Below are 24,531 nucleotides of genomic sequence, written 5' to 3'. Positions count from 1 at the left end.
ATAAGTTTCCCTCTCTGTTGGATCACAGCCTTTTTTGTCTTGATACAACTGCTGCTAGTTCTATTGTCTTTCCTTTGCCTTGCTTTTTTTTTTTCTATTCATGTGTATTAACTTCCTCCTTTTGTTTGCCCTATCACATCTTGGGAGAAGCTATTTATACCGGCTATGCACATACCTTCAATGCTGGCTATATTCCAAGGTTGATGGATGTTTGTAGTCTCAGCTCCTCAGTTTAGTATAATATTGAGTTATCACTTTTGCTTTTCCCTGTGGTTTGCTTGTGTATATCCCTTTCCAGCATTCTCTCTCATTTTGTTTACTCTATCACATCTTGGGAGGGGCTATTTATTCTCACCATGCACATGCCTTCAATGGATATTCCGATGTTGATAGATGTTTGGAGTCCCAGCTTCTGAGGATAATATTCAGTTATCACTTTTTGCTTTTTTCTTGTGGTTTGTTTATTTCCCTTTCCAGCATTCTCTAATTTTGTTTTTCCTATCACATCTTTGAAGGGGTTTTTTATTCTCACCATGCACATGCCTTCAATGGATATTCTGAGGTTGATGGATGTTTGGAGTCCCAACTCCTCAGTTTAGGATAATACTGAGTTATCAATTTTTTTTCCTTGTGGTTTGCTTGCATATTTCCCTTTTTAGCAGTTTCTCATTTTGTTTTCCCTATCACATCTTGGGAAGGGCTATTTATTCTCACCATACATATGCCTTCAATGCTGGCTATATTCCAAGGTTGATGGATGTTTGGAGTCCCAGCTTATCAGTTTAGGATAATATTGAGTAATCACTTTTGCTTTTCCTTGTGGTTCGTGTGTTTCTCTTTCAAGCATTCTCACATTCTGTTTGATTTATGATTTGGAGGGTTCAACTTATTCCGTAGGTCTTGGTGGGTTTCTTTCCACTTCCTCCATCTTCCTGGAACAACAGTGTGAACACGTCTTTAGCCCTGTGTCTCACCCTCTGCCTGTGAGCACTTTTTTATGTTGGTGTTTTGGTTTATAGTTTAGGGCGCAGTTAAGGGCACTCATGGTCACCCGACGTTGATTGTTAGTGCCATTGTGAAGCTTTAGGGTGCCAAACTCCGCAGTCAGGTAGGAATAAAACAGGGCCAAGTTTAGGGAACCCCTAATCTTTATAGGAACCTGTGGTTAACATCTTCCCTGGGTTATTCATACCCTAGTGAGTGGAAGAGCTCAGTCGTAACCGTATTATTACATATACTGTTTTGTAATTTCCTAAGTGTGACTTTTGACCATCAAGTGGAATATTGAGAGTTACGAAATGTTTCAACGTGACTTCAGATTGCAAATAATTATTTGCCTATTTCTTTCTTCATATTGGCCTATTTACACAAGTATTAACACTCATCTGGATATGTTTTTCAATAATAAGATAAGAAGACTTAAAAACTATATGGAGCCTGTACTTGGACTAACGTACGTTCCAGGAATGACAAAACAAAGGTTCTATCATGCTAGTACGGGAAAGTACCAAGCGCTCGGTGAAATGGAAGAGAAGGGAAACGCTGTATCTAGGGATAGGGAAGATGGTGACTCCTGACCAAAAATACTGCTGGTCCCTGAGGTCCCTCACCACCCTATATAGGATCCGCACCTATGCGCCGAGCCGGACACCCAACTCTAGGTATCCCTAGTGCTTGGCCCTGGGGTCCCTCACCACCATAGCTAGGTTCCGCACCTATGTGCCGAGCCGGATACCTGACTCTAGGTAGCCCTAGTGCTTGGCCCTGGGGTCCCTCACCACCATAGCAAGGTTCTGCACCTATGCGCCAAGTTGGATACCCTAGGTATCCCTAGTGCTGGGCTCCAAATAGGGATTGGACAGGATGAGATCTTCATCAACCCAACTAAACAATTATAGAAAATATCAAGGGGACACACAGGTAAAAGAATGAACTACTTATCATTAGATTAATCAAGAAGGAGTTCAGCAGAACTTTAAGCAATGATACCACAGAGAAGTACAAAACACCTGCTTGCCACTTCGGCTTGAATGAACTGAAAATATCACCAGCACCAGTCCATAGCAAGGAAGGAAGGGGTATTTAAACACCAAGGGAATACTGATAATCAACAGCTTGATAGAAGGTGAGCTCCTGCTGGGTCCAAAGGGTAGAGATAAATCCAGTAGGAAACCTACCTAAACCAATGAATACTGACAGCAGGCACAATGGAAGTCATAGATCATTCTGCTCAGCTAAACGCTGTGACCTTCTATGGCCCAAAACCACATGACTGTCTGCAACACATGACACACCCGTAACCAGTTTGGTCTTCCCTATGTCCCGTAAACTCAACCATCAATTTCTGGTCATTAGCTATGAATAAAAATGTCTCAAAAATATTCCCCATTTTTATATTTTAACGTTGCCCTCAAAAAAAGTGATGACCTGATTAGCAATGACATTTTCTTAAGGCAAAATAGGACAAAAAAAATCACGATGAACTGGTCAGGCGTGCTTAATCCACCCGATTTTCTAAAGTTTGGGTTGCGTAAAAATTTTATGACATTTTAAGATGTTTTATGCAGATTACTGGCAAAAACACCTTAGGAAATTAGGTCGTTACAGTTTAATATTAACTTTTTTAGGGCGGTGGAAATTTAATGAGCAATAAATATCTCTTTTTGGACCTGGTAAATTGAATAACAAGAGTTATGATGAAGTGACCTTAGATTAAAGCATGTTTGCTTTTTCATTTTCATACCACTCTCTCTACACAAGTGTTAACACTCAGCTGAAAATATTCAAAGGGTGTGATAAGACTTGGAGATAAACTAGGCCACAGATAGGACAATCGAGCAGTGTCCAAGGGTACGTCATCGTCATAGACCTTCCTTCCATTCCTTGTAGACAGTAGTTGCTTTCTACTCCACCCGCAGCTATTGATGATCAGCTACGTTGGACGTGAGCCCCTTGGGCCCATCAGAATTATGATTATGAAGGCCCTTTCTCCGTGCGTACAGAGCATGTGCCACGCTAGGTATGGGGAAGTACCCAACGCCGGCGAAAGGGAAGGAAACCCTGTGTCTAGGGAAAGGGAAGATGATGATCCCTGACTAAACCTACCACTTGTCCGTGGGGTCACTCACCACCCTAGATAGTTACTTCGCCAAGCCGGATACCTGACCCTAGGTATTCCTAGTGCTGGGCCTAAATCGAGAAAGGATGGGATGAACTCTTCATCAACCCAACTAAACACTCTAGAAGACACAAGGAGGACACACGGGGCAAAGTGCATGAAGTAATTATCTACAGATGACTCTAGTAGAAGTTCAGCAAAATGTTCCGCAACAATACCATAGAGTACAAGCCACCTGCTTTTAACCAAGGCTTGAATGAACTGAAAATATCACCAGCACCAGTCCAAGGAAGGAAAGGGTATTTAAGCACCAAAATAATGCTGATGGTCAGCAGCTGGGTGGAAGGAGAGCTCTTGCTGGGTCCAAAAGGGGAGAGATGAATCCAGCAGGAAAGCTATCTGCTGGGAAGATGGTGACCCCTGATTGAACCTACTGTTGGTCCCTGGCGTCCCTCACCACCCTAGATTGGCTCAGCGCCAAACAGGATACCTGACCCTAAGTATTCCTAATGCTGGGCCCTAAATAGTGAATGGATGGGATGAGCTCTTCGTCTTCCACTAAACAACTATAGAAGACACAAGGAGGACACACAGGGGAAAAGTGCCTGAACTACTTATTTACAAATGACTCAGATAGAGGCTCAGCAAGGTTTTCAGCAATGATACCACAAAGGAGTACAAGCCACCTGCTTGCAGCCAAGGCTTGAATGAACTGAAAATCTTAGAAAAACCAAGGAATATGGATCTGCACTACTGCAATATAATTGTAGTAGGCTAATTATAAATGAACAGTTCCATGCACCAAACAAAGGGCATATATAGAAAAACACACAGGGAATTTTTGTGTTTAAACAGGAACTGGAACCACATAAATACTCAATATATCAGAACTGAAAATATCACCAGCACAAGTCCAAGAAAGGAAGGGGTATTTAAGCCAACAAGATAATTCTGATGATCAGCAGTTGGGTGGAAGGCGATCTCCTGCTGGGTCCAAAAGAGGAGAGATAAATCCAGCAGGAAAGCGATCTATACTAATGAATACTGACAGCCGGAACAATGGAAAGTCAAGGAGCATTCTGCTCAGCCAAACACTGTGACCTTCTACAACCAGAAACCACATGACTGTCTGTCTTCCGTGACACACCTGTGACAGCATGTGCATGTACACTTTTTAATCCTCCAAGAAATGTCATTAAGATCTGGAAATGCTTAGTGTAAAAACCTAAAATAAAAAGTACACTTCAATGGCTCCAATTAGGCTTTCTGCACCCTCGTTGTGTTAGAGCACATACCCAACAAAGAATCCCTTGGTACTTTTGTTGACCAGCCCAGCCCTCAATAATTACCATGCAGAACATGGAAGATCCACGAGTCCCTCCATAGAAGCTCAGAACTGAGGCATAATTTTATTATCCATATCTTCGGTCAATATCTGATTCATGTTTACGAGAGTGCTTACATAGCTTGATTCCGCAGGTTTTGTCTTCTGGAGTACGATGGCTGATACTAAGTTAGTTTCAAGGTTTTTACTGTTCTTTATCTCCGGATATGGCATATTGTAATGCCGCATGCCTGTATATATCATTCAATAGGAATGTTGTCACTTTACAAACACATTTTTATCGTTTTCTTCATGTTTCCAAGAGAGAAACCCAGAGTTGGGCCACCGAAAGGGAGTCACATTACCTGCCTGTGAACATCAAGCCTCCTGAATAAAAAGAAATGGTAATCTATAGTTTATCTGTTGACTTAAGGATATAGACCCATTGGGTATAGTTTGCCTATGGACCTAAGGATGTAGACCCATTGGGTATAGTTTGCCTATGAACCTAAGGATATAGACCCATTGGGTATAGTTGACTATGGACCTAAGGATGTAGACCCATTGGGTATAGTTTGCCTATGGACCTAGGATATAGACGCATTGGGCTGAATTCTAAAAATTCTTTCATGGCAAAATATACCTAAGGAGCCACTTGAAGATTGCAACCGCTTTTAGGGCTTCTAATCCACCAACCCCAGGACCAGAGTTAATTTTTGGACTGTAACCTAATTCTGCATTTTGGTACCGCATCCAGAGCCCAGTATGTACTTCTGTTCCACTGTGTCCTACAAATGCGTCCTGTTGGGTGCCTCCCATCAAAAGGCAGTCAATTCTCTGTAATTATGCTGTTAAAAGACTTGTGCCTACAGTTGCACAATCAACACAGGTGAGCAAGCAATTGGCACACCTTGTGTTTTATACCTATACCAAATATTATCAACCCATGTGTCGCCACAGTAGTCCCCAACCTTACTGACTTTGAGAGCCACATTCAGCTCTGAGAGAGGGTTGCGAGCCACATTGGGCTCTGAGAGAAGGTCGTTAGCCAAATTCAGCTTTGAGAGAGGGTCGCGAGCCACATTCAGTTCGGAGAGAGGGTCACGAGCCACATTCAGCTCGGAGAGAGGGTCACGAGCCACATTCAGCTCTGCGAGAGAGTCACAAGTCACATTGAACTCTGAGAAAGGGTCACGAGCTAGATCCAGCTCTGAGAGAGTGTCGCGAGCCACATTCAGCTCAGAGAGAGGCTCACGAGCCACATTCAGCTCTGAGAGAGGGTCACAAGCCACATTGAATTCTGAGAGAGGGTCGCGAGCCACATCCAGCTCTGAGAGAAGATCACAAGCTATATTCAGCTCTAAGAGAAGGTTGCGAGCCAAATTCAGCTCTGAGAAAAGGTCACGAACCACATTCAGCTCTGAGAGAGGGTCGCAAGCCACAATCAGCTCTGAGAGAGGGTCGCGAACCACATTCAGCTTTGAGAGAGGGTTACGAGCTACAATCAGCTCTGAGAGAGGGTCAGGAGCCACAATCAGCTCTGAGAGAAGGTCACAAGCCACATCCAGCTCTGAGAGAGGGTTACAAGCTACATTTAGCTCTGAGAAAAGGTCACGAGCCTCATTCAGCTCTGAGAGAGGGTCGTAAGCCACATTCAGCTCTGAGAGAGAGTCGTGAGGCCTATTCAGCTCTGAGAGAGGGTCGTGAGCTACATTCAGCTCTGAGAGAGGGCCAGGAGCAACATTCAGCTCTGAGAGAAAGTCACGATCCACATTCAGCTCCTGCCCCTCACAGTAGTGATACCCAGAGCTCCCATTACCAATATCATGACAGCCAAAGCTGTTCTACAGAAATCACCACACCAAAGTAGAATATAAATATCCAGGAGTTTTTGCGTCCATTCAGATCTGCTCTCCTGTGTGGCGCTACTCACAGATGTCTCCATCTGGAGACCTGCTCCTCATAGCTGTTTCTAAGACCTTGCATCTAGCTGGCAGACAGCTACATGTGGCTTTCCAGCCACAGGTTTGGGACCCCTGGTCTACAGTATACATATGCATACCTCAACACTATAATACTGTGAGGAGGACCAGTAGGATGTTCCCCCTTAACTCTTCATTGACCTCATGCCACCTTCATGGTGAACAGCAGGATGGCAGCAAAGGCTGGAATGGAGGTCTACCCTTTTGAGCTGAGTCTCACTTTTGTGTAGGACACAATAATAGCCAGATATTGGTTTGGAGACTTTATGGTAAACTAATATTACAACAATCCTACTCCAGGGTTTATAGAGTGGGGTGGCATTATGTATGGTAGCGAGATGCACAGCTCGATGGCACTAGTAATTTAGTCGTGGAACAAGTAGCATTGACATTTCACCAAAGTGTGCCAGGAGCCATTTTTCAACTCATAATTTCCAGACCATTGGTGGGTCATAGTACTGTATGCAGCCAGCATCGCCTAAATGTGCTCCCATTGCTGCATTGTCTCTGGACTTGTATTCCATAGAGCACATCTGGGACATCATTGTTCGGTGACTACACAGGAGCTGCCAGCAGTGGATCTTGATGCTTTGCCCAAATAATTTCAGCATGGCAGAACATTCCTCAGACGATGCATAATAATCTATAGCAGTCAAGGCTGGTGCGAGAATTTCTGCACTTGTGCTCTTGCCCCTGAATAAATCGAGATTTGCAGATCAGTTACATGTCTATTTATGGTGCGATTTCAATCATTCCACTACTTTTCCTTTTTCCTTTGTGGCGTTGCAGTGTTAATCCTGAGCGTTATAGTGCTTAGTAAAGGGCCAACAACCTACAGTATAATATCTGGGGGCTTAAAGTTCATTTTTTGTATTACACCTTAAATTTTTTCTGCAAAACATGTTCCTATGATTAGGGTCCTGGCAGGAGTGGAAAGATTGTGGTTGCAGGGATCGTGACCGGACCCGGAGGTGCAGGGGTCCTGCCGACCCCAGCCCCTGCTTTAGCTGAGTGTGCGGTCTTGGATGCACATCCAGGTGAAATTCATTGCAGTGCACAGACCCGTTGGGTTCCTGCACTTCATTATACGCTGCCGGCCAAACTAAAGTTTCCAGCTTTCAGCGGCGCCCCCGTGACTGAGGGCAGAGCATGGTACTGACATCATGCGTTGCAATAGCTCAGATGCCGATGAAAGCTGCCGGCCACTGCTTGCCACCTATAGAGGAGAACGTTGTGCGAAGTAGGAGCTGGGGAGGGTGAGCACAGTATATACCAGGAGGGGGACACTATATACCAGGAGGGGCCCAGGAGAGGAACATATTTATTAGGAGGGTGGCAGTATATACCAGGAGAGGTGACAGAATATTCCATGAGGGGGACAGTATATACCAGCAGGGGCCCAGGAGAGGAACATATTTACCAGGAGGGGGACAGTATATATCAGGAGAGGGACAGAATATACCAGGAGAAGGACAGTATATACCAGGAGGGGCTCAGGACAGGAACATATTTACTAGGATCGAGATAATGTATATACCAGGAGAGGGACAGAATATACCAGGAGGGGCCTAGGAGAGGAACATATTTACCATGAGGGGACATTATATACCAGGAGAGGAGCAGAATATACTGAATGGGGACATATTTAGTAGGATGGTGGACATGCCAGAATGTGGGGCATATATACCAGGATGGGGATCATATATATCAGGATGGGTGGCATATTTACCAGGAAGTAAGCCAGGATGGGGTACATTAGAACAGGATGGAGGACATTTACCTGGATGGGGGACATATTTGTCAGAAAGTAGCCCAGGATAGGGGACATTTACCGGGAAGGAGGCCAGGATGGGGTACAATAGAACACGATGGGCAACATTACTACATGGGAGGGCAACTCTTATGTCTTTATAGAATTTAGAACACTAAATGCATACATACATATAAATACATCTGTCCAACATGCAGGAATGGGGGGGGGCAGGTCCAAATTTTGCACCAGGGCCCATCGAAGTCTAGTTACGCCACTGGGACCTGTAATGTCTGATGAGCACCAGATATGATTGTCTGCCATTGACCCGATATGCTCCGATGTGTCTACAACGCGTTAGGTGTAAATAATAAAAAACCTTTCTACGACGCAATCAATAAGTGTAGATATTCCTATCACTCACTGTCTGTCTTCCCTCTGCAGCTGCAATCACGTGTTCAACACCATCTTAGCTGCGGCAATCTGTTTCCAGTTACTTGCACCTCTGGGACAATCCCTCAACCACCAATTAATTTCAGGCTGCCTGTTTCACAATGCAAACCGTATGTAGAATCATGTTACATAACACACACGGAGCCTGCGCTCGCCTCTGCCGGGTCATCTCCTGCTGTGTTCCTCTTACTATCCTTTACTCATTTGCAATGGCATGCAGAAACCATAGGATCATTGTGCTCGAAAAAACAGCTGCTCTCTACTTGGCCCCTAGTTCAGACATTCCTATTGTTCCAGCTGAACATTCCTCCGGGTATTTCTTCTATTATCTTGAATTCGTCTTGCACATTTGAATATTACAATCTACAATAGGGTTCTTCAGGAAATTTTGGTTAGAGCCGAAGCTTTGTAAGATCCTGTGGTCCTTGAGCTGAGATCTTGAGGTTCAGCTGCCGGGATGGAGGCACAATTAGGCCCATTTCACGCTATCTTTATAAAGTGGGTCCAAGAGTTCCTGTAATGATGGCGGCCAGTGTAGGGTTAGTGGACCCACTGACCTCAGGGGAGACCTGTGTTACCCTTTAGTGTGGGGGGCTTAACTAAGCACCTACCGTGAGGTGGACGCCAGGTACCACTCCCAGGCAGTGGCCGAGACTGTGACAACAGACCCCCAGGGAAGATGATGGACTCAGGAATAGACAGTTACAGGCAGAATGACCTGAGGCAAGCTGGACAGGCAGGTACGGACAGGAGTGGTGGACACGGTACGGTCAGCCAGGTATGGGACACAGGGAAAAACAGAACAGGGGCTCAGGACCTGACAACTAGAAAGGTAGCAGACTGAAGACTCACTGACTAACTAATGGCATTGCGCAGGCACCTCCTCTAATGGGAGGGTGTCTTAAATACACAGCCTATGGCTGAGAGGCATTTCCGGGAAATGGCGCTCCGACCTTTTAAGAGGAGGGCCGGTGTGTATGCGCACACCCTATGCACACTCCCGGTAGACCTTGGCTGTGTTCACAGGCCCCAGGAGGGGAAGGAGGCAGCAGCACATGTGGATGGCCGGGGGAATGAGTGGGAAGAAGCAACCCAGCCGGATCGGTGAATAACTCAGCATCTGTACAGGGATACCGGCACTACAGTTCCGTTTGTATCCCCTAAAAAAGGGATCCTGGGGGATCCATACAATCACTCGTAGGAGTTCAAATGTTCTCATTTGTGTCTTTCCCCCCCCGAACATGTCCGTACTTTTAGCCAGGCACAAAAGCATAGTAGTCTTCAATGTTTCTGTGCTTGTCTGAAAATACAGACCCCACTGGACAAAAGCTCAAAGCGAGTCCATTAGAACTGCAGTCTATGACTTCATCGAGTCTTCGATCACAGCTCTTTTTGTGGGGAGGATTTAGATGAAACTCCTACATGCATAGAGGGATTTACAGATTTCTACACCCTAGGCCTAATCCTAAATCGCAGTGAGATGATATGCAATGACTAAAGGTTTAGCCAGAATGTTCGCGGTCGCAGGGGTCGTAATCGCGATCGGATCCGGGGGTCAGGGGGATACTGCGTAATTTTATGATCATTCGTAAAGAAGTCTTTTTAGAAGATTATCACAGTGCTGGATACAATGCAAATCTACTTGGAGAGAATGGACAAAGGACCTATGGCAGTAAATGGGCACCACATTATTAACCCCTCTATGCTTTCGAGTATGAGAATGTCAAGCTACCACTAGGGGTTGCAGCGAATCAGGTAGGAAAAGAGTTCCTGAGTGCAGTTAGACAGAAGCCCACTAGAGGTTGCTAACACAAGAGCAGGGATAGTGATCAGTCAGGGTCAATGCCTGGATGTTGCGTCTGTACCGAGGGGAAAACAAGCCAATATCAAAGATCAGAGCTGAGGTTGTATACCAAGACAGCAAGTAAACAAAGGGGAGGAAGGGGAGGACACGGAGCAGGATTGGAGTGCGGAGGACCAGGAGGTATGGAGGACAGGTCGGGAAGGAGGTATGGAGGTCAAGACAAGTCATGGAAACAGAGGTCAGCTCAGGTCGTGGGAACAAGGTCAGGTCAAGTCGGACAGGAGACATGAAGGTTAGGTCGGACAAGAGAGATGGAGGTTAGGTCGGGCAAGAGGGATGGAGGTCAAGACGAACAGTAATGGGTAGCAGGACAAGAAACAGATAACTTCTCACAGGAACAGTGCACGCAACAGGTTTGGAAATATTACTGGCAGCGTCCCGGAGGTAACAGCACCAAGATATAGCGGTGTGACCCTCAGAACATGGCCAGAACGATCAGGCCCCTCCCAAGAGACCTAAACCCTGGAGGCAGGATACATGCACCGGCTCAGGGACGGCAGGGCCATGCATGAATCATGAGAGAGACATTGGTGACATACCGTATGCTATAATGTTAAAAGATTCCAATTTCTTAGACTTTAACCATTTTCTTAATCGATGGGTTAGGAGCACAGCCCAGTACGGCACCACTTTGCTTCTTTTCGGCTCTTCTCGGAGAGTCATAATTGGATTCGTAGAAAGTCTGTAGATCAGAGTTGAGCAGAAATGGGGGGCATGGTGCAGTTTAGCAATTAGAGGACCTCAATACCCAGATTTACAATTATCCAAAGTACGATGAAGGGTTTTAAAGACAGACGGAGACTGCATTAGAAATTCTTGGGCGCCAATTTCTCCCAATACTGTTGGAAGAGGAGCCTTTGTCCCCCCCTCAGACTCCACAGCCGCCGTATCTGGCACCTCGGCACCCCCTTTAGCTACATACCAGATAATAGGCAATTATCATTAATTATAATTTTTCTCTATATATAAGTTTTTTTTTTATTTTGCATAAGGGCAGATTAAAGCAGGGTTTGCAAACGTAGTGGATTTTGGATGTTCTTTTCTTTTTTTTTGCAGCGTGTTTTTGCAACATGTGTTTTTGTTGCAATGCAGCCAGTCAGCACAGAAAATTCTATCCTCTCCCCAGGTTTCTATGGAAACAGGGTGGAATGAATAGAAGGAGTGAATGACTAGGGGACGGGATAGCTGTACTACGCCGTGCTCCGGTTTAATGTACAGGATATTTCAGGAGCTCAGCTCCTATGCAGATTATTAGTATATCAATCATTTCGGATTATTGTTTCCGAGGATCAGGACTCTCAGTGATCTGCGTGGACATAAGAGGTAGGATTTAATAGGGATTCTAATACTATTTACTCAAAATGTTCATGATATTGATGCAGTTAAGTCATTTTATTATTCGTTTGCACAGGTCATATATTGTTTCTTTTCTGTATATTGTTTCTTTCTTTCTTCTTCGTTTGCACAGGTCATATAGTTTCTTTATTCTTCGTTTGCACACCATGTATTGTTTCTTTATTCTTCGTTTGCACAGGTCATATAGTGTTTCTTTCTTTATTCTTTGTTTGCACAGGTCATCTATTGTTTCTTTCTTTATTCTCCATTAGCACAGGTCATATATTGTTTCTTTATTCTTCATTTGCCCAGGTCATATATTGTTTTTTCTTTATTCTTCGTTTGCACATATTATATATTGTTTATTTATTCCTTGTTTGCACATATCATATAGTGTTTCTTTATTCTTCGTTTGCACATGTCATATATTATTTCTTTATTCTTCGTTTGCACATATTATATATTGTTTATTTATTCCTTGTTTGCACATATCATATATTGTTTCTTTATTCTTCGTTTGCACATGTCATATATTATTTCTTAATTCTTCGTTTGCACATATTATATATTGTTTATTTATTCCTTGTTTGCACATATCATATATTGTTTCTTTATTCTTCGTTTGCACATGTCATATATTATTTCTTTATTCTTCGTTTGCACACATAATATATTGTTTATTTATTCCTTGTTTGCACATATCATATATTGTTTCTTTATTATTCATTTGCACATGTCATATATTTTTTCTTTATTCTTCGTTTGCACAGGTCATACAGTCATATGAAAAAGTTTGGGCACCCCTATTAATGTTAACCTTTTTTCTTTATAACAATTTGGGTTTTTGCAGCAGCTATTTAAGTTTCATATATCTAATAACTGATGGACTGAGTAATATTTCTGGATTGAAATCGAGGTTTATTGTACTAACAGAAAATGTGCAATCTGCATTAAACTAAATTTGACAGGTGCATAAGTATGGGCACCCTTATTAATTTCTTGATTTGAACCCTTCTAACTACTTTTTACTGACTTACTGAAGCACTAAATTGGTTTTGTAACCTCATTGAGCTTTGAACTTCATAGGCAGGTGTATCCAATCATGAGAAAAGGTATTTAAGGTGGCCACTTGCAAGTTGTTCTCCTATTTGAATCTCCTATGAAGAGTGGCATCATGGGCTCCTCAAAACAACTCTCAAATGATCTGAAAACAAAGATTATTCAACATAGTTGTTCAGGGGAAGGTACAAAAAGTTGTCTCAGAGATTTAAACTGTCAGTTTCCACTGTGAGGAACATAGTAAGGAAATGGAAGAACACAGGTACAGTTCTTGTTAAGCCCAGAAGTGGCAGGCCAAGAAAAATATCAGAAAGGCAGAGAAGAAGAATGGTGAGAACACTCAAGGACAATCCACAGACCACCTCCAAAGACCTGCAGCATCATCTTGCTGCAGATGGTGTCACTGTGCATCGGTCAACAATACAGCGCACGTTGCACAAGGAGAAGCTGTATGGGTGAGTGATGCGAAAGAAGCCGTTTCTGCAAACACGCCACAAACAGAGTCGCCTGAGGTATGCAAAAGCACATTTAGACAAGCCAGTTACATTTTGGACGAAGGTCCTGTGGACTGATGAAACAAAGATTGAGTTGTTTGGTCATACAAAAAGGCGTAATGCATGGAGCCAAATAAACACGGCATTCCAAGAAAAGCACTATCTACCCACAGTAAAATTTGGTGGAGGTTCCATCATGCTTTTGGGCTGTGTGGCCAATGCCGGCACCGGGAATCTTGTTAAAGTTGAGGGTCGCATGGATTCAACTCAGTATCAGCAGATTCTTGACAATAATGTGCAAGAATCAGTGACGAAGTTGAAGTTACACAGGGGATGGATATTTCAGCAAGACAATGATCCAAAACACTGCTCCAAATCTACTCAGGCATTCATGCAGAGGAACAATTACAATGTTCTGGAATGGCCATCCCAGTCCCCAGACCTGAATATCATTGAAAATCTGTGGGATGATTTGAAGGGTGCTGTCCATGCTCGGCGACCATCAAACTTAACTGAACTGGAATTGTTTTGTAAACATGAATGGTCAAAAATACCTTCATCCAGGATCCAGGAACTCATTAAAAACTACAGGAAGCGACTAGAGGCTGTGATTTTTGCAAAAGGAGGATCTACAAAATATTAATGTCACTTTTATGTTGAGGTGCCCATACTTTTGCACCGGTCAAATTTTGTTTAAATGCAGATTGCACATTTTCTGTTCGTACAATAAACCTCATTTCAATCCAGAAATATTACTCAGTCCATCAGTTATTAGATATAGGAAACTGAAATAGCAAAAACCCAAATTGTTATAAAGAAAAAAGGTTAACATTAATAGGGGTGCCCAAACTTTTTCATATGACTGTATATTGTTTCTTTCTTTAGTCTTCGTTTGCACATGTCAATATTGTTTCTTTCTTTAGTCTTCGTTTGCACAAGTCATATATTGTTTCTTTATTGTTCATTTGCACAGGTTATATATTGTTTGTTTCTTTCTTTATTCTTCATTTGCACATGTCTCTTAATGCTAGGTAGAAGAAAGTAAAACATGACTGCAGGATCATACATAGGGTTTGCTTTGTAGCCTGAAACCATAGCATAGCATAGGTCTGCATAGGAGTTGGGGACGCAAAACGATAGGATAGTGTGTCTGATACAGGGGTGGTAATATCATTGGGGCAACCTGTGAAGCCACACAGAGGCCCAAGAGGTAAGGGAGTTCACTATCACCTCCAAATTTGCAGGTTGCTTCTGTCAAAGATAGAACTATTGGACTGCAAGGGTCCCTACTCTGACTTTTTCCGCCGCTGGTCTCCTAGTATGTGCCCACTACCACCTCCTAATTTGCAAGCTGTTTCTGTCAAAGACAGAACTATTAGACTGCAAGGGCCCAAGGGACCCTTTTCTATCCGTGTCTGCCACTGGTCTCATAGTATGTGCTCACTACCACCTCCAAATCCGCAAACTGCCTTTGTCAAAGACAGAACTATTGGACTGCAAGGGTCCCAATGGGCTCTTCTTGGTCTGTGTCCACCACTGGTCTCACAGTATGTCCACACTGAGCTTTTTAAGAGTTTTTGGAGCAGAAACTGCCCAAACCCTTGGAAGAAAAACTCAAAACTTCTCAAAAACTTGGAAATTTGTCTAATTTTCTGCTCCAAAAACTCAGCAAAAGACTCATACAGGGGTTTTCCCTGGGTCACAAAATTGACCCAATCACATCCTTGATCAGGTGTTTGAGGAGGCAATGGCACACAGCCCTAAAATCACCCTTAAAGAAACATGACATACTCTAAACTTTGGTAAGCTTTGAGGGGAGAGGAAGACTATGGGGACAGAGAAGACTATGGGGGAAATTATACATACTCTTGTCCCCACTAGAGATGATCGAACCCGAACAATAAAGTTTGGTGTTCGCACTGAACATGGACTTTACCACAAAGAAATCAGTGTTTATAATCGAAGTTTGGGTGCTTTACGTATGCTGACCACTTAATTGAGTATCATTGTGCTCGGGTACGCTTGGTGCTTGCAGTGTTTGAATGGGCCACACTGAGGGTAACAACAGTATTATGGGATATAGCCAGGGGCGTAACGCCTATGGTTGCACAAGTCGTAACCGTGACCAGGCCCGGCAGGGTTGGGGGCCCGGCGCCCACCCTACAGAAAAACAGTTGTTTCCTCTCATTGCCCAATCAGTGACTTCCAATGGCGTTGAGGTCAAGATCGGGTCCAGAACTGAACATTATCTAATGTCCGGCTGAACCCACCAAATGGAATTTTGATGGGTTCGCTCATCTCTAGTCCTCATGTAATTAACAGTAGAACTGGCAAAACCTCGCTGGACAGGAGCTCAGAGATCATCTCCTACCGCTCTTTTATCGATTAGCCGGCCTGACACTACAGTGTACATGTGACACCAAGCAAGGCCAGCTAATCAAAAGAAGATCCGCGGATGTTCAGAGCTAGTAGACCATAGTCTGGTCCCGATCTGACAGCCACAAAATACTGACCAGGGTCCTGCAAATCGATTCCGTCCATCTCTAGTTAATAGACATTGCCCTGGGCGCTGACATCCTCCATTCCCGACACATTTAATGAATCTGTTCAGCATAATATGTGCTGAAATGACAGCATGATAAAACATTTACTAATCTCTTGGCCGGGCTCAGTAATGCAGAATCCGAGAGTGCTACATTCTGCTTTATCTAACCGGGCACAATCTCTTCTCGTACAGATATGCAAGGAGGAATTTTGCTAAATTGAAGATTGCAAAATTTTCAAGTGCCCTCTTTAACAAAAAAAAAGTGCCCCTCTGTTATGTGAATGTGGATTTCAGCACAGCACTTGACTCATGGCGGTATGAGACGGTCTATTCGAAACCCATACAAAGGAATTGAGTGTTCTTCGAGGAAAAATCTCCGATAAGTGCTTAGTTCTGCTTTTTTTGGAGAGAAGTTATTCACTTGAAAATATTTAAAGTATTTGTAGTAGATAAGAAAATCACCAAAACGTATGGATACTTTGAGGAACAGCGCCACTCTTTGTATGGTCCGTGTCTGGTACTGCATCTTATTTTGCTGGGGTTAGGTTGCAATATCAGACACAGCCCTTGGATAAGAGGGGCGCCGCTCCTTGGAGAAGTCATCCATGTTTTTTTAACATTTTTATAAACACTTTTAACCTTTTTAAATACGGTATTTAGTCAATTCTCATTTTTGCATTTTCATTTTTTTCCACCCAAAACTATTTTCCTCTTTACAGTATTTACTCATAAGGTTAATTCATTTCATATTTTGATAGGTGGGACTATTACGAATGTGGTGATGTCATATATGTATTTATTTTTATATATTTCTTTATTTTTTTAACTGGGCAAAAGAAGGGTGATTCTAAACTTTTCACTTTAGCCGGTTGCTGGATGCAGAACCGGCGCACCCAGGCAAGTGTCAGGGCCCTGGACTAACAAAGGGCCCACTCGCCATCGGCAGGAGTGGTTTTCTTTTTTGTGGTCTGAGGACCGCAGTGTTCAGGCCAGCAGCTGCAGTTTGCTGGCTGCCTGCCCTTTAAACCTGCACTTACAGTGCAAGCACGCGCACTCAGCATTCACCACTGAATGCTGCGCGCACATGCATTGAAGTTCATGTCTGAGTGGGGTTAGCGTGCGGTGCACTCCTGTGCCACAGATGAAGAGGAGCAGCAGTGCCAGCATCCCCCATTGCTGTATATCCGCTAGTGTTGTATGCCCCCCACCCCAGTAAAGTGTATGCCCCCAGTGCCGTATTCCCCCCAGTAACATATGCACCCCAATCAATGCTCTATGCCCCCAGCAATGTGTGTAACCCCCAAGTGTTGTATACCCCCACCCCAGTAAAGTGTAGGTGCCCCATTGCTGTATTCCCCCAGTAACGTGTATGCCCCCTAGTGCTGTAAGCCCCTCCTACTAATGTGTATGCCCCCCACTCATGTGTATGCTGCCCCACTCATGGTTTATGCCCTCCCAGTAATGTATATGCTCCAATAGTACTGTGTATACCCCCAGTGCTGTCTATACCCCCCGGTGCTGTCTATGACCCCCAGTGCTGTCTATGCCCTCCAATGCTGTCTATGAATCCAGGAATGCCTAGGCCCCCAGTGATGTCTATGACCTAGTAATGTTTATGCCCGCAGTTTCAGCCAGTGGTGTTGTTTATGCCCCCCGGGCTCCCAGTGATGTCTATAACCCCTAGTGCTGTCTGTGCGCCCTAGTGTTGTCTATGCCCCGCAGTGCTGTCTATGCCCTCCAGTGCTGTCTATGCCCTCCAGTGCTGTCTATGCATCAAGAAATGTCTATGCCTCCATGAATGTTTAAGCCCGCAGTATCACCAGTGCTGTCTATGCCCCCAGTGATCTCTGTACCCCCCAGTGCTGTCTATGCCCCTCAGTGAAGTCTATGCCCCAGGAATGTCTATGCCCCCAGAAGTGTCTATGCCTCCAGGAGTGTCTACACACCCAGAGATGTCTATACCCCCCAGTCCCTCCAGTGATGTATATACTGTATCCTCTGTGTCTCCTGTGGAGTATATACAGCAGTCTCAGTGTGCATTGTGTGCAGCCATGTCTGTTAAAGTGATGATGATCATGCAGCATGGCACAACCACATGCCCTGGAGGAGCTGGACGGGAGACAAGTGGGGGAGGTGAGTGAGGCTGCTGCCGGCTTCCCCATAATAATAATACCTCTAATGTGTCTGTGTGTATGATTTTTATCTATGAATGTCAGTGTATATGACTGTGTATACATTTATGTCTGTTTATATGTAATCTTGTGAATTTGTCTTCAAATATGTATATGTATGTATGCCTGTATGTGTATGTATCTGTTTTCTGTGTATGCGCGGAACTGTGTGTGCACAAGGTCCATGAAAACCTAGAGCCGGCCCTGGCTGGATGCCACAGACATAAAAAACATGACCGATATAGGGGACTGATTTTTTTTTTTATCGACCACTGCCGAATTTGATCCAACCTCTCAGATCAAAATCAGACGTGTCTCCACCATTTTCTGTGGCCCTTTTGGTTTGCAAAAAATCATGGACATGTGACTGACCCCATAGATCACAGGTACATGTGTTATCCATGAAATATTCAGAGAGCATCGTATGGACAACTCGAATGTGTGCATGAGGCCTTACCCTAATTTTTGGCAAAACTCATTAAAGAGTCAATATTTTAATTTAGGATTGCTAAATCCAATAGGAGGCACTAGGGTTCAAGTACTCTCCCTCTCTGAAGAGGCAATTTGAATCTTTAATTTCCCAGAGCAGCTTTGCATGGCCTATAAGTCTCCACACGGCCTATAAGTCTCCTCATGGCCTATAAGTCTCCTCATGGCCTATAAGTCTCCTCACGGCCTATAAGATTCCTCACGGCCTATAAGATTCCTCACGGCCTATAAGATTCCTCACGTCCTATAAGTCTCCTCACGTCCAATAAGTCTCCTCACGTCCTATAAGTCTTCTCCCGGGCCTACAAGTCTCCTCCCGGGCCTACAAGTCTCCTCCCGGGCCTACAAGTCTCCTCCCGGGCCTACAAGTCTCCTCCCGGGCCTACAAGTCTCCTCCCGGGCCTACAAGTCTCCTCCCGGGCCTACAAGTCTCCTCCCGTCCTATAAGTCTCCTCACGTCCTATAAGTCTTCTCCCGGGCCTACAAGTCTCCTCCCGGGCCTACAAGTCTCCTCCCGGGCCTACAAGTCTCCTCCCGGGCCTACAAGTCTCCTCCCGGGCCTACAAGTCTCCTCCCGGGCCTACAAGTCTCCTCCCGGGCCTACAAGTCTCCTCCCGGGCCTACAAGTCTCCTCCCGGGCCTACAAGTCTCCTCCCGGGCCTACAAGTCTCCTCCCGGGCCTACAAGTCTCCTCCCGGGCCTACAAGTCTCCTCCCGGGCCTACAAGTCTCCTCCCGGGCCTACAAGTCTCCTCCCGGCCTACAAGTCTCCTCCCGGGCCTACAAGTCTCCTCCCGGGCCTACAAGTCTCCCCACGGCCTACAAGTCCCCTCACATCATCATGTCACTTTCCACAATGAGAGACATTACCCTTAGATCCGAACCCAGATTGCAAGCATAATCCACTTTGTGCAAAATGTAGATTTATTAAATATTGCAATACATATATACTTATTAAATATATATACATCGACCTTCATCATGTTTCTTTATCAAGCTGACAATGCACACCAAAGTAGACATTTCCGTCAGGCTCCATGCCACACCTGAGCTAACGAGGAGTGACGTATCCCACCGAGATCCCTCTACATTCTCATCCCGTGATTCAGCAATGACCTCAATCTCACATCCTCTCTCGTGAAAACATTATGCAAATTTACAGAACCTACATGTCAAGGAGATTTTCTAGATTTCCTATTACTGTCCGAACCAAAAATAAACCTCATAAGCTGCAATCTAAGTGAAATCCTCTAGTGTCTCATTCAGACCATTTGGCACTAAACTACTTAAAATGTTTCAATTAAGTATCTTCCTCCTATAAAATTGTGATACCTCAGTCACAGTTGCTCTGCTTTTTGACCATGTCTTGTGCCTACAGGTGGATCAGACCACCATAATAGTCCAACCATAGACTATAATCATTTGGTACTAATTAGTGATGAGCGGGCACTACCATGCTCGGGTGCACGGTACTCGTAACTAGTGATGAGCGGGCACTACCATGTTTAGGTGCTTGGTACTCATAACTAGTGATGAGCGGGCACTACCATGTTTAGGTGCTTGATACTCATAACTAGTGATGAGCGGGCACTACCATGCTCGGGTGCTCGGTCCTCGTTAAGAGCAGTTGGCTGCTCGGATGAGCATTAGTCGAATACCCGAATATAATTAAGGTCAATGGGGGATGAACATTTTTCTGCTGGAAAAATGCTTGTGTCTCCCATTGAATTCCATTATACTTGGGTGCTTTGAGTCATGCCCATCTAAGCATCCAATTGCTCCTAACGAGTACTGAGCACCCGAGCATGGTAGTGCCCGCTCATCACTAGTTACGAGTACCGAGCACCCGAGCATGGTAGTGCCCGCTCATCACTAGTTACCAGTACTGAGCACCCGAGCATGGTAGTGCCCGCTCATCACTAGTTACCAGTACTGAGCACCCGAGCATGGTAGTGCCCGCTCATCACTAGTTACGAGTTCTGAGCACCTGAGCATGGTAGTGCCCGCTCATCACTAGTTACGAGTACTGAGCACCCGAGCATGGTAATGCCCGCTCATCACTAGTTACGAGTACAGAGCACCCGAGCATGGTAGTGCCCACTCATCACTAGTTACCAGTACAGAGCACCCGAGCATGGTAGTGCCCGCTCATCACTAGTTACGAGTACTGAGCACCCGAGCATGGTAGTGCTCACTCATCACTAGTTACCAGTACTGAGCACCCGAGCATGGTAGTGCCCGCTCATCACTAGTTACGAGTACTGAGCACCCGAGCATGGTAGTGCTCACTCATCACTAGTTACCAGTACTGAGCACCCGAGCATGGTAGTGCCCGCTCATCACTAGTTACGAGTACAGAGCACCTGAGCATTGTAGTGCCCGCTCATCACTAGTTACGAGTACTGAGCACCCGAGCATGGTAGTGCCCGCTCATCACTAGTTACGAGTACAGAGCACCTGAGCATGGTAGTGCCCGCTCATCACTAGTTACGAGTACTGAGCACCTGAGCATGGTAGTGCCCGCTCATCACTAGTTACCAGTACAGAGCACCCGAGCATGGTAGTGCCCGCTCATCACTAGTTACGAGTACTGAGCACCCGAGCATGGTAGTGCTCACTCATCACTAGTTACCAGTACTGAGCACCCGAGCATGGTAGTGCCCGCTCATCACTAGTTACAAGTACAGAGCACCTGAGCATGGTAGTGCCAGCTCATCACTAGTTACGAGTACTGAGCACCTGAGCATGGTAGTGCTCACTCATCACTAGTTACGAGTACTGAGCACCCGACCATGGTAGAGCCCGCTCATCACTAATTACGAGTACCAACCACCTGAACATACATACATACATAAAGCACCCGCCCCCGTCGGTTGTGCGTCACCGGCAAATCGCTGCCCGTGGCGCACAACATCGCTAGGACCAGTCTCATGGACTTACCTGCCTAGCGATGTGTGCCTCGCTGTGGCCGGCGAACCGCCTCCTTTATAAGGGGGCGGTTCGAGCGGCGTCACACGGCAGGCGTCCAATAGAGGGGCGGAGATGAGCGGGCCGAACATCCCGCCCACCTTCTTCCTTCCTCATTGCGGGGGCGGCCGCAGGGACGGAGATTTTCCTCGTTCCTGCGGTGTCACACGTAGCGATGTGTGCTGCCGCAGGAACGACAAACAACCTGCGTCCTGCAACAGCAACGACATTTGGGATTAGAACGACGCGTCAACGATCAACGATTTGGTGAGTAATTTTGATCGTTAATGGTCATTCGTGCATTTCACACGCAACGATGCCGCTAACGAGGCCAGATGTGCGTCACGAATTCTGTGACCTCAACGACATCTCGTTAGCGATACGTTGCGTGTAAAGCGGCCTTAACTCCAATCTCAATCATAGTAATTTGCTAAGGTTAAAATACACTCAAGATGAAATTACCTAATCAATGCCGCCCAAAACTCATAATAATAAATGTATAACCAGATGGCATTAAACTGAAAAAATGATTGCTTAATAGTAATATAAAATTTCCTTTTTTTAAATTCAAGCACAATAGTACAATAGTTTTTAAATGGAACATCCAGAAGGGCTCAGGGCTCATCCCGATGCCGAGCACGGCCCGGTAAAGCATGGACTGGCTGCACCTCTCTTGACCTCAATACGATAGTTTTCTATATTTCTATGAAGTTTCTACATTCAGGTCTGGAGAACCGCGGCCAGTCTGTGCATTATGGTCCGAGATCGACCGAAATCCACGAACGTCTCACGGTTCAGTAATACTCTCCAGGAATCCCCGATCCGAACATATTCATTAAGGGAACCTGTCACCAGATTTTGGTCTTCTAAACTAATACTAGCACCTTAAGCAGCTTTTTAGATTTTTTTTAAATAATATGTCATGCAAATGTGATCCTTTAACATCATTGTATTTCACCCCCCACCTGTGCTAGGCTAATTGCTATGATTACGAGCGGAGCGATATCTGGCCCACCTCTTCTGTCTTTGTGCGCCTTCGATTTTATGCACTTTAATTAAATTGGATGTTTTATCCCGGTACCGGAGCAGGAAAGCACTAACAATTGACTAAATTGTTTTCGCAGACATTTTATACCTTTCTTTTCTTCTACGATGATCTCGCCAGGCTCAGGCGGCGGCTCTACTGCTTTCTTTGATATCACGTGATCAAAGCAGCTCTTTCACTTCCATTCTTCTCTATTAATGGGGCGTCATGCTGGTTGACAGCCGGCAGGGGGAGCAGGCTGATAATCAGCATGACATCGGCAGTGATGCCCCAACGACTGAGTAGAAAGGAAGAGAAGAAGCTGCCCTGTCGACGTGATGTCACCGGAAGAAGGAGAATTTCCGGCAGAGGTCAACGACGGGCAGAATAAGAAGGTCTAGATAGCAACTACTTGCTTAGCCCCTTATGAAAAGAAACAGGCTAAGTCTCCATCGTACTATGTATTGATGGCTACCGAATGAATTCTAAGAATCTGCGTCATTGTAGAGTTTGTAGCTTTTTTGATTGTCTTTTTTGACCTATGCCGACTTATGACTGTAAGAGTGGTGGACTGCGGCTATCGTGTTCTTACCCCTGAAGACACCCATCGCGTCATTGTATTGTGTTGTAGTGTAATGTGAATTATGTCTTGCATCATTTGTAAATCTTGTGTTATGTGAATTGTAATGTGTTATATGGCACTTATTCGGGAAGTTGCCAGATTGTAGGATAAGATTGGGTTAAGCCTGCTTTACACGTTGCAATTTCGCATACGATATCGTATGCGATTTGCAACGCCCCCATCGTATGTGTGGCACGTTCAATTTGTTGAACGTGCTGCACAAACGATTAACCCTCGTCACACGTACTTACCTTCCATACGACCTCGATGTGGGCGGCGAACGTCCACTTCCTGGAGTGGGAGGGACGTTCGGCGTCACATCGACGTCAAACAGCCGCCGGTCAATAGAAGCGGAGGGGCGGAGATGAGCAGGATGTAAACATCCTGCCCACCTCCTTGCTTCCGCATTGTGGGCCGGGAGCCGCAGGACGCAGGTAAGATCTGTTCATCGTTCCCGGGGTGTCACACACTGCAATGTGTGCTACCCCGGGTACGATGAACAATCTGACGTGTAATTCTAGAGAAAGGTACGATGTGTATGCGATGAACGTTTTACCGTTCAATCGCACGTACCTGTCACACACTACAATGTACCTTACGATGCCGGATGTGCGTCACTTACGACGTGACCCCACCGACACAATGTAAGATACATTGCAGCGTGTAAAGCAGGCTTTAAGTGCTGGTAATTATACAATGTTTGCATTAGGACTGTGTGAAAGGTTTAGTTTGCCCAACAACAGACCGCAGGAACAGAAACACTTAAGTGTTGGGACTAGCCCACACTGGGAGGGTTCAGCTGGCAGGGAAAGTGACGGTTCACTCTAGAAGGAGTTATTGAAGGTCTAGTGAGCAAACATGACAGACATATAGCCGGTCGGTCTTGAAGGTCACATGGAGTGTGTGGTTTGTGGCAATGGAGTAAAGGAGATAGCAGGAAAGATAGTGTGGAACTCGAGTGTAGCCTTAGACACAGGGTGTGAACATCATTGTAACTAGAGCGGTCCTCAAATGGAGTGACCCCAGATAATAGGACTGAATCCTAGCAGCCAGACCCCTTAAATGTCAAGGTACTGGCTGACTTCTACTGGTGTAAGACTGTAGTGGCCAGGCCCTTAACCTTCAAAGGAGCCGGGTGACTTCTACTGGTGCAAGACTTTAGTGGCCAGGCCCCTTAACATTCAAAGGAGCCGGATGACTTTTACTGGTGCCAGACTGTAGTGGCCAAACCCCTTAACCTTCAATGTACGGGTTGACTTCTACTGGTGCAGGACTCTAGTCGCCATGCCCCTTAACCTTCAAGGTACCGTGTGACTTCTACTGGTGCAAGACTTC

At 45.2% G+C, this 24,531-nt stretch overlaps 1 protein-coding gene across 3 annotated transcripts in view; it reads left to right on the top strand.

Annotated features, from left to right (window-relative positions):
• LOC142257132 (cell adhesion molecule CEACAM16-like) overlaps window positions 1–24,531 on the top strand; it is a 64,380-nt gene that overhangs the window by 16,913 nt on the left and 22,936 nt on the right. The window contains exon 1 of one of the 3 annotated variants that reach the window (XM_075329232.1): window positions 11,711–11,814. The exons of the other annotated variants lie outside the window; for them this stretch is intronic. The gene's annotated coding sequence lies outside the window, so the exon portion shown is untranslated. Of the gene's footprint in view, window positions 1–11,710; window positions 11,815–24,531 lie in introns of those variants that run through there. 3 annotated transcript variants of the gene reach the window in all.

This window comes from Anomaloglossus baeobatrachus, chromosome 11, assembly GCF_048569485.1.
Source record: "Anomaloglossus baeobatrachus isolate aAnoBae1 chromosome 11, aAnoBae1.hap1, whole genome shotgun sequence".
NCBI lineage: Eukaryota > Metazoa > Chordata > Amphibia > Anura > Aromobatidae > Anomaloglossus > Anomaloglossus baeobatrachus.
The sequence above is the reverse complement of the archived record's forward strand: the minus strand, read 5'-3'. Positions and strand labels throughout refer to the sequence as shown.